Source organism: Berghia stephanieae, chromosome 12 (assembly GCF_034508935.2).
Source record: "Berghia stephanieae isolate SIO BIC M18660-M18661 chromosome 12, UCSD_Bste_1.3, whole genome shotgun sequence".
In the NCBI taxonomy this organism is placed as follows: domain Eukaryota; kingdom Metazoa; phylum Mollusca; class Gastropoda; order Nudibranchia; family Aeolidiidae; genus Berghia; species Berghia stephanieae.
This window is the reverse complement of record NC_088371.1, coordinates 6,376,812-6,388,213: the sequence shown is the minus strand read 5'-3', so window position 1 is coordinate 6,388,213 and position 11,402 is coordinate 6,376,812. Positions and strand designations below refer to the sequence as shown.

At 31.9% G+C, this 11,402-nt stretch overlaps 1 protein-coding gene across 3 annotated transcripts in view; it reads left to right on the top strand.

Annotated features, from left to right (window-relative positions):
- The first annotated feature begins 4,426 nt into the window (after positions 1-4,426).
- Positions 4,427-11,402, top strand: part of LOC144958092 (uncharacterized) — a 33,826-nt gene continuing 26,850 nt past the window's right edge. For 2 of the 3 annotated variants that reach the window (XM_078889733.1, XM_078889731.1), the window contains exons 1-2: positions 4,427-4,664; positions 7,142-7,562. The gene's annotated coding sequence lies outside the window, so the exon portion shown is untranslated. Of the gene's footprint in view, positions 4,665-6,267; positions 6,354-7,141; positions 7,563-11,402 lie in introns of those variants that run through there. The other variant, XM_078889732.1, reaches the window with a different exon arrangement.

The following is an 11,402-nucleotide window of genomic DNA, read 5'->3' as shown; positions in this document are numbered from 1 at the left end:
CTAAAAAACATTACCTTTGATACTACGCCTATAATTTGTCTCATAAAAAAATGTAATAAATAGGCATGGGGTAAACGTAACCCCGGGTATACTACGGATATAGTCGGTGTTAGGGTCGAGTGAGTTAAATTAGGTGAAATATTATTGCCAAACACGGATAAAACACTTATGTATTATTTGGCCGGAAAGAAATACTTAAGATACGATAAGATAAGATAAGATAAAATAAGATAAGATATACTTTATTGATCCTGAATGGAAACTATTACTTACTTAATATATCGACCGATAAAATGATTCCTTACTAATGGGCATGATCTATAATACATTTCCATGTGCTTGAGGTCATTGGTCACATTGTAAAATGTGCTCAAAATGACCCACATTGTGAAAAGTGTTCACAGTTTTTAAAATATCTAACATCACACTTATTGGTCATTTTGTTCAGCTTGACACATGGGTATGTTTACAAACTTTTATAAACAAAGCAGCGTGTTTACATTTCTGAAGAATTATCCAATCGATGGACAGCAACAAATCATGTGATTGATGACTTGGTTGGACGAAAACATGAATATAGATCGCTCCCATTGAAGGGAGTCCCGGTAGCTCAGTTGCTAGAGCACACGCGATCTATACGCAAGGGGACCGAGATCGATCCCGGGTGCAGTCGAGATTATGTTTCCACCCATGTCCACCCAGCATGAGTGATTGGGCAACTGGGTCTGTTTGATCTGGCGGAAAGTAACTTGCAATAGACTAGCGAACCTCCTATCTAAAGGGTAGCTAGCAATTTGCTATTGTCCATTAAACGCAATAGAAACTGGGATTAACTACGGCCCCAGGGACCTCATGTTTTGTTGATTTTGTTGTTGTTGTTTTTTTTTTATTTGTTTGTTTTTTTTTTTGTTTTTTTTTTTGTTTCTTTGTTTATTTTTTTATTTCTTTATTTGTTTGCTTGTTTGTTTTTTTTTATTGCTTTTGTTTCGACGTGCACTTATTTTCAGGTCTGTAATCCAGTTCCTGCAGGGCCCATTGTTGTAATGGAAGTGTCAAGAAAAAAAAATGACGCAAAATATTGCCCATTATAACAATGTGAAACTAGACTATGTCTATGTCCATGAATGAGTGCGGATGTCAGACCCACATATATTATTATGTACACGCCGTTTTCTTTGTTTATTCGATTGTTTTTTGGTTGTTATGTTTGTTTGTTTTTGTTTTGTTTTTTGTTTGTTTTTGTTTTGTTTTGTTTTCTGTTTTTTTTTTGGGGGGGGGGGGGGGGTTGTTGGGTTTTTTTTTTTTTTTGGTTATTTTTTTTTTGTTGTTTTTATTTTTCGTTTTGCTTTATTTTATTTTATTTTTTTCTTTTCTGACCAAAATGAAAAATAGTGCTTTCTGTCATTTTCGGACACACTAAACTCCATCATCCTGTCACAGATCGCCGATCATAAAGGACGACTGAACGTGGTTGTACATGGTTAACCCTCTCCTTACCAGCCATTTTCAGGATTTTCCCCAAAACTTCACACCCAACTAACACAAAAATATTTATTTTTTTTTATTACTCAAACACAATAGCAGTAAAGTTCTTGCCATACATAATTTCTTTAGCAAAACATGCTCTACAACACACTGTTCGTTCTCTTTAAATTTTATGATGTAAAGAGAAATTTGAATAAGAAAAATGTTGGTTGCATCGTAACGAATGTGATGATTTTCTTCTAGTTGGTAAGGAGAGGGTTAAAGTTGTATTGGAATTTCTAAGCCATTTAAATTAAAGTTTACATTACAGTGAAACAATAAATATTTTGGTGAAGTTATCATTAGATCTAGATATATCTTGATAGAGTGATTCATGTTTGTGATAATTATTATGGGAGTGAGAGAAACGTATATTCATGTTCGTTATTCAATTTATAGAAAGGATTTTGTCCTCTAAAAACTATCTATGACGTCATTGATTTTGAGACGAGATAAATTTATTGAAGCAGTTTGCATTTTCAATTTAAAGATAAAGTAATTATAATTATTTGGAAACGTGTACTGATTACAGGTCTGATAACCCAAATTGTTAAGGGCTTACGGCTGTAATAGAACTATAGGAAAATCGTCACATTCGTTACGATACAACCAACATTTTTCTTATTCAAATTTCTTTTGTACATCATAAAATTTAAAGAAAATGATCAGTGTGTTGTAGAGAATGTTTTGCTAAAGAAAATATGTAAGAAGTGTTTGAGTGATAAAAAAAATATTAAAAAAAAAAAAAATTCCCCAAAACTGCACACCCAAATATTTTTTTTTACAACTCAAATATAATAGCAGTAAGTTCTATCTAGCGATAAATAACATCTTTAGCAAAACATGCTCTTCAACACACTGTTCATTTTCTTTAAAGTTTATGATGTACCAAAGAAATTTGAATAATAAAAAATGTTGGTTGTACCATAAGGAATGTGACGATGTTCCTATAGTTGGTAAGGAGAGCTTTAAAGAGAACTTCAATAATGACTAATAAATCGTCAAATGGGCTTAGATTGGTTGTGCGCCAGACGGTTGTCTACATTCATCTCTATTATCTACTATAATATTAACTATTCATCTGCCATTCTACGAGTACGTAACATTACATATGGGACTCTTCGTCTCAAAAAGGTATTAAGTCGGGATGATTAAGACGCTGAAAATGGAATTTGTAGCCAGAAATATCATGCTTATGTTGAGTTTATGTTCTTTATAGAAGGAGAAGGAATATTACATTTTACTGCGCTAAATACCAACGTTTCATGTTTTTGACCATTTTAACTATAATTTGACTTTTTAGCATCTGGTCCATCCCGACATAATACCGTTTTGAGACGACGGGTCACATATGTCAAACTTTGGCCACAATATTAGTCTTTCAAATATCGATCGATTTGAATGACCTTCACCTTGGCCAAAAAAAAGTCTAAAGCCAAAGACTTTGCGAGGTCCCAGTCCCATGTTTGAGAGTTCTTACCAAGCTCAGGGTCATTTAAATCGATCGATACTTGGAGGACGAGTTTACGGGCCAAAATTGTGTTCCGTCGTCTCAAAACGGCATTATGTCGGGATGGGACAGATGCTAAAAAGTCGAATTATAATTAAATTGGTCAAAAATATCAAACGTTGGTATTTAGCACTGCTCCTCTATAAAACATATAAACTCATCTTAAGCATGATATTTCTGGCTACAAATTCCATTTTCAGCGTCTTGATCATCCCGACTTAATACCGTTTTGAGACGAGCAGTCACAATTTTAAATATGTGTTTTTTTTTTTGTTTTTTTTTTTTTCCAGAGTAAGGCTGTTAACTGGTTTAAGAAAAAAAGCGCATTAGGATTTCTATGCCATTTCAATATTTGTGTGTGTGTGTGTGTGTGTGTGTGTGTGTGTGTGTGTGTACATACGTGTGTGTATGTGTGTGTATGTGTGTGTGCACATACGTGTGTGTATGTGTGTGTGTACTTACGTGTGTGTATGTGTGTGTGTACATACGTGTGTGTATGTGTGTGTGTGTGTATTTACGTAGAGTGGAACAGACGGACGGGTTGATGATATTATTTGTTACTATAATAATATCGTCTTCTTTAGAGGGGCCAGATATCGATATGGTTTGGTTTTTTGCTCTTGGTTGTCGTGTGTTTTTTTGTTTGTTTGTTTGTTTTGGGGGTGGGGGGGGGGGGGGGTTGTTGGTTTATTTGTTTTTTCGTTGTTTTTTTTTCATTTTGTTTTGCTTTTGTGGTTGGGTACACTTTTTGTTTTCTTTTTGTTTGATTATCCTATTTTTTTATCATCATTTATTTTGTGATTGTTTTGTTTTGTTTTGGTGTTTGTTTTTTTGTTTTTTTTTGTTTTTTTTTTTGGGGGGGGGGGGTTGTTTATTTGTTTTTTGTAGGTATAAGGTTATAAGGTTTCAGTGACAAGGATAATCAAAACTATAGATAGAATGCGCTTGGCCAAGGAGTTCACAACATTGCCATCCGGAAGTATAACGGACCAACACACAATTTCTGTGTAACCATGAACTTTTATAGTCTGGTTAATACAGTTTAGTGAGAACAACTCACACACGCGGATGGCAAAAACAATAACAAAGGCCTGAGTGACGTCATCTGCATATGAACATTTTTGTTTTTTTTTTTTTGTTTTGTTTTTTGTCTTTTTTGTTTGTTTTTTTCTTTTGTTTGTGGTCTGCTTTAATTTTTTAATTGTTTTTGTTTTGTTTTGTCTGTTTGTTGGTGTTTTTGTTTATTATTATTGGTTGGTTTTGATTTGGGTTTTGCTTTGTTTCTTTTTCTCTTTTTTTTTTGTGTGGACGGGCGGGGGGGGGGGGGGGGGTATATTTCTTTTTCTTTTCTGACTTAAATATATAAAAAGTGTTTTGTCATCATCGGGTGAAATAGCTCCCCACACCACCACCCTGAAACAGAACGTCAATAATACAAGGGGTGGAATTTGGATAGGGACGTGAGGTTGACTTGCTTTATTCATTCATGTATAATATTATTGATTGACTGCAATGAAATGAGTATAATTGGAGTTGTATGCCCTTTCAATTTGTGTTTAGAGACAGTGAAAAAAAACAAAAAACGGGTGGAGCTGTTGTCATTTCGTATTTTTGGAGATTTGTCATTTCGGTACGGGTTATATTAATATTAAATGATTTATTGTTGAAAAGCTTGTTTGTTTGTTTGTTTGTTTGTTTGTTTTTAATTCATGGAATTGATTTTATTCTCTGTGACGTGTGTTGGTTTTGACAAGGATATAACGAGATGAATTCAATGAATTGTTTATTCTTTCTAACTAATAGATAAAGTGATATGATACTAATTAATGTGGATATAAGAGAAAATAATTTAAAAGGTTGTTGGAGTTATTTTTTTTTTTACTTATTTGTAGTTAAAGTTATATTATAATTGAATCATATTTAATTCTTCACTTATGTGGATACAAGAGACATTTAAAAAGTTCGTTTTGATTAATTGATAGATAAAACTATACAATTATAATTATAATCATTAACTAATGTGGATTTTAGGAAAATTAATCGAAAAGTTAGTTTTCATCAACTGATGGATAAAGTTATACAATTTAACCTGTATTATATTCGTGTGGATTTTAGAGTAATTTATTGAAAAGATTATTTTTATTAATTGATAGACAAAGTTTGATAATATAATCTGTATGACACACATAATGTCAATATAAGATTAATTTATTGAAAAGTAAGATGGAATATCTTTACTTTGTAGATAAAGTTGTCTAATTTAATCTGTATTAATTCCCTTTATTCATCCCTAAGGGGAAATTTTTCTTTAGGGTCTATTCCAAGGAAAGACTGGAATAACCCAGGCGTCAGCCGCAGTGCAGCGCCACAAAGTGAGCTAAGGTTAGGTGAGTTAATCAAGGCCACACAAAGCGGCGGGTAGTCGAACTCGGTACCTTTCGGGTACAAAGCAAAGACCATACCGCTGAGCCACGCTGCACCATGACCATGTATGGAACTTATATCGATATATATATATATATATATATATATATATATTATATATATATATATATATATATATATATATATATATATATATATATATATATATATATATATATGATAATTTTTAAAAAAATTATTTTATTAATGATTATAAATTATATATATATATATGTTTTTTTGGGGTTTTTTTTTAAGCTGTATGATTCTCGTTTGGATACAAGAGAAATTCAGTGATAAGTTTGTATTACTTGATAGATTAAGTTATATAATTCAATCTATATGATACTCTGGTGGATATTAGATAATTCATTGAAACGTTAGTTTTTTTTATCATTTGATATATGTGACCCCTCGTTCCAAAACTGCATTATGTCGGAACGAATCATATGCTTAAAAGTCGGATTTAATGTTAAACTGATAAAAAATATAAGCTGCTGGCATTAGCACCCTAAAATATGGTATCCATTCTCCTCAATAAAACATACCATCTCAACTTAAGTCTGATATTTCTGGCTATAAATTCAATTTTCAACATCTTAACCAACCCGACTTAATACCGTTTTGAGGCGAAGGGTCACATATAACGTGATATAATTTAATCGGTATTATGATGCTCAAGTGAATCTAAGAGAGATTTTTAAAAGATTTTGTAGCTTTACTTTAACTTATAGATAGAATGAAGTTGACGTCACACTCAGTCTTTGTTATTGTTTTTTTTTAGCATCCACGTTTATGAGTAATTTTCACAAAACTGTATTTACCAGACTATAAAAGTTCATGGTTACACAGAGTTTTGTGTGTTGGTCCGCTATAACTTTCGGATGGCAATGTTGTGAGATTCTTAGCCAAGCGCATAATATCTATATAAATGATTATTATATCCTGTGAAACACGAAGTTCAAATTCGAATATGAGAGAAATGTATTGACAAGTTTTTTGGGTTTTTTTTAAAACTCAACATTTCACTCAAAGATAACATAATTTTATTCTTTGAGGTCTATGATAATGATACAGTTTTAAAAAAAGATACTGAGCTTTTATGTAGCGCAATATCCACAAAACGTACTCAAAGCGCTTTACAGAGGGTTGCTGACCAACAGCAACACATAACATGTAGAACGAGACATGGCATCTGTTAGGCGATCTTACAATACTTTTATTCGATAGGAACAACGCTGTTAAAGGCCAGGTACTTATTTTTAACCTGAGTACGGCGAGCGAATATGAGTAAAGGTCCTTTTCCAAGGACTCTACTATGAGCTGAGCGAGGGTCGAACCCAGGACCTTCCGATCCGAAAGCGAGTGTCATACCACAAGACCACATATCCGCTGCCTCTGCGGTTATAATTATAGTTTAAAGTGCAACTTTTTTTTTCAATTTAAGTGATTAAAGATTATTCCATTATAATCAAAGTACATCAATTCGATTAGGATATAAGAGAAATTCATTGAAAAGTTCGGATTATTTTTTCAATCTATGGATACAGCAATAATTTCAAAGGTGTTGTAATGACATAGAGTTGTGAGTCTTTTCATTTCATTCCGGATACTGTGATATTACGCTGCTGGAATTGTTAAATTAATTAATTAATTATTATTAATATTGATTATTTAATTCAGGATAGCAAAGTCTTTCAAAATATTGCATTTTGACTCTGAAAATTGAAGGACTGCAATCGAAACGTTTTTAATAATATGTAAAGTGTTGTGATGAAATGTATAAGAGTTATGAGTTTTTAAAAAAACATTATTCCGGATAATGTGAAACTATGCTACTGGAATTATTAAATTAATCATTATTATTAAAATTTAATAATTCAGGATATTACAGTCTTGTATCTCGACACTGCTGGTTGAAAGGTCTACAATCGAAACGTTATGGATTGATCTTCAGTGCTCCAGTTGGATTTCTTGTTATACCTATATAGTATATTATAACATAATAGGAATATATTATAGATACGTGTTGTGATATACAAGGGTGTCAATAATTTATACGATATGACTTGGGATGGACATTGAGACGTTTGGATTGTAAAAGGTACGTTATATTAAAATTATACTTTCAGTCGTCTGTTCTTTGGTTGTTTGTTTTTTTTTTATTGTTTTTTTTTTAATGTTTTGTTTTTGTTTTTCTGTTTTCTGTAGATATGTTTGGGGTTTTTTTTTCTTTGTTTGTTTTTTGTTGTTGTTGTTTTTTTGTGTGTGTCTCTTTAGTTGTTATGGGGGGGGGGGGGGGGGGGGGGATTGTTTGTTTGTTTGTTTTTTTGTTTTGGGGGGGGGGGGGAGGTTTGTTGTTTTTTGTTGTTGTTTTTTTTTTTGCTTTGTTTGTTTTTGTTTTGTTCTTTGTATTTGGGGGGGGGGGGGGGGGGGGGGTTTGCTGCCATTCGGATATATTTTTGGTAGTTGTTTTACATATGTTGAAGTTTTGGTTGGCTTTTGTTTTGTTTTTTGTTTTGTTTTTTTGTTCGATAGTTTTTCTCTGTTAATTTTTTTTATTACATTTTTTTTTAAATGATAAACTGCGGCTGACGTCAAACTGCTGTTTGATTTTGATTTTTTTTTGCCAGCAAGTGTGATAAATACCCAAAACTTTCCTTTCATCGTGTCTCTCCAATTCCCTCGGTCATCACCAACAACCTAGTCCATGTTTCTATTGTAAGATAATTTCATTCCCACAATCGGTCATTTTTTATTTTAATTTGTATTTCATTAATGAAGATCAGTGGCCATCTCGTTTGAAAGATAAAAACAATAATAAATAATAATAATAATAATAATAATAATAATAATAATAATAATAATAATAATAATAATAATATAATAATAATAATAATAATAATAATAATAATAATAATAATATAATAATAATAATTTAATAACACTAATAATAATAATAATAATAATATAATATAATAATAATAATAATAATATAATAATAATAATAATGATGATGATATAATAGTACTAATAATAATAATAATAATAATAATAATGATGATGATGATGATAATAGTACTAATAATAATAATAATAATATAATAATAATAATAATAATAATAATAATAATAATAATAATAATAATAGTAATAATAATAATAATAATAATTATAAAATAATAATAATAATAATGATAATAATAATAATAATAATAATAATAATAAATAATAATAATAGAAGAATAATAATAAATAATAGATAATAAAAATAAAAATAATAATAAGATAAATAAAATAATAAAATAATAAAAAATAAAATAAAAAAATAATAAGAATAAAATAATAAAATAATAAAAATAAATAATAAAAATAAGAAGATAGAAGAGAAGAAAGAAGAAAGAAAGAAGAAGAAGAAAGAAGAAGAAAGAAGAAGAAGAAGAGAAGAAGAAGAAGAAGAAGAAGAAGAAAGAAGAAGAAGAAGAAGAAGAAGAAGAAGAAGAAGAAGAAGAAGAAGAAGAAGATGAAGAAGAAGAAGAAGGAGAATGTATATATTTTAGTGGACACATTTTTTACTTAAATCTCTTAATATTTATTTATAGAATTAAACCCAAATCATCGATGTTGAATGTTGATACATCAATGATAATATTCACTTGTGTCTACATAAAGCTCCGAGATAAATGCACAATAAATAACCCTAAGAATGTGCAATGTGTCAAAGTATGATTGTTACCGCCTACACAAACATCCGTCCCCTTTTTTCCTTTTTATATCCTTTTTTCACCCTTTATATTCCAACCCAAGCTTTGATAGTAATAATATTATGTTTTGAATATTATATTATACTATATTGAAGCGCCTTTCATATGATTAGAGGTTTACTATTGAATTAACTTATCCAAAAATTATATACACTTAGTTTACTTTTCTGCATAAGTTCATTTAAAGATAAGTAAATTTTTCACATAGTCATTGAGCGCTTGATTGAGCGAACGACTTGCTTGCGAGCGAGAAAATCCTTACGTAAAGATGTAAATAACAAAGTGAAATTGAATGTAAGTTTGAATTTAGTCAACGAAAACAGATATTGTGAACGTTTCGGGTCAATGAGTGTTTTTGTTCATCTATTTACCTTAACAACGCCACTAACACATTATCTTATTCATCCCTAGGGTTTCATTCATCCTGTTTTGGTTGATTTATAAAATATCTCTGTCGTCTATCTGGAATTTAATAATGTTTTTATGTCTTTATTGGGTTTTTTTGTTGTTGTTGTTGTTGACTGAAGAAGTGTTTTGAGCCCGAAACGTTCTGTGTTTGGTATTTTGTTCTTTTTTTTTTGAGGCTGTTATATTCATTATTGTTTATTACTCTTCACACAAAGGTCCCAAGTCAAAACAAGACGATATATGTGACCCCTCGTCTCAAAACGGTATTAAGTCGGGATGATTAAGATGCTGAAAATGGAATTTGTATCCAGAAATATCATGCTTAAGTTGAGTTTATATACTTTATAGAGAAAAAGGAATATCATATGTTACTGTGCTGAATACCAACGTTTCATATTTTTGACCAGTTTACCTATAATTTGACTTTTTAGCATCTGGTCCATCCCGATATAATACCGTTTTGAGACGAGGGGTCACATATTACATTTTGTTTTCTTCCATAGAGACAACGCGGCTAAGGGTCATGTGCTCCTTTTACACCTGAGTACGATTAGGAATGTGTGGATATGTGGTCTAGTGGCATAACACTCGCTTTCGGATCGGAAGGTCCTAGGTTCTGGCCTCGCTCGGCGCATAGTTGAGTCCTTGGAAAAAGGCTCTTTACTCACATTCTCTCAAGGAACTCAGGTGTAAAATGAGTACCTGGCCGTTGACAGCGTTCGAAAAAAAAATATGGTAATATCGCCTAACAGGCGTCATGTCCTACATGTTATGTGTTGCTATTGGCCAGGGACCGTTAGTAAAGCGCTTTGAACACGTTTAGTGGATATTGCGCCAAATATAAGCTCACGTTTTTTGTGGGGTTTTTTTTTTTTTTTGTTTTTTTTTTTTGTTTGTTTTGTTTTTTAATGCGACTAAGGAGCAGTTTTCAGTGACCCAACTTTAGGAACTCAAAGGGAGACTCAAACCTTAGACCTATGCGCTGAAGTATACTACACCACCGTATAGTCACAGTATACGTGTGATCCAGTCTTATAGTGCCTTGTATAACTGTTATACCTGTTTCAATAGGGAACAATACAAAAAAACCGGTTCCATTCTCATTGGAAGTGTGAAACCAGTTCTCCGGAGGATTACATCCATACCTTGTGCAACTGATCTTCATTTTGGGTTTAAGCGTAGCCATCGTTAACTTATAGCCTGACACTAGAACCGTAGCCATCGTTAACTATGCCTGAATAGAACCGTGGCATCGTTAACTTATAGCGTGACATAGAACCTTAGCCACGTTAACTTATAGCGTGACACTAGAACCTTAGCCGTTAACTTAGCTCTGACGTACCACTTATTTTCGTGCCTAGAACAGCATCGCAACTTATTGCTGAACTGACCAAAAAATGACATCAAAAGACAAGTCTTTGGCCACAAAAGAAAACAAATCGTGAGTTGGATTCAATAGTTCAACCAATGAAATAACTTGTTTCCTTGAGCTCTACTAACGACAACTCGCGAGACGCTACACAAACCAGAAAAATGACGTCAAACTGCCAGTCCTAGAGGGTTCTTGTGTCAGGCTCTTTATGTTAACGATGGCCACTTGTTTCCATGAACACCACTAACGACAACTCACTAGACGGTGCAAAAGCCTTTTTAAAATGACGTCAACTATAAATCCGAGTTGGTTCTCGTGCCAGGCTATGTTATGTTAACGATGACTACGGTTTAAGAGTTATGGGATCTTATTTTCTAACTCAATAAAGATCATCCATCCTG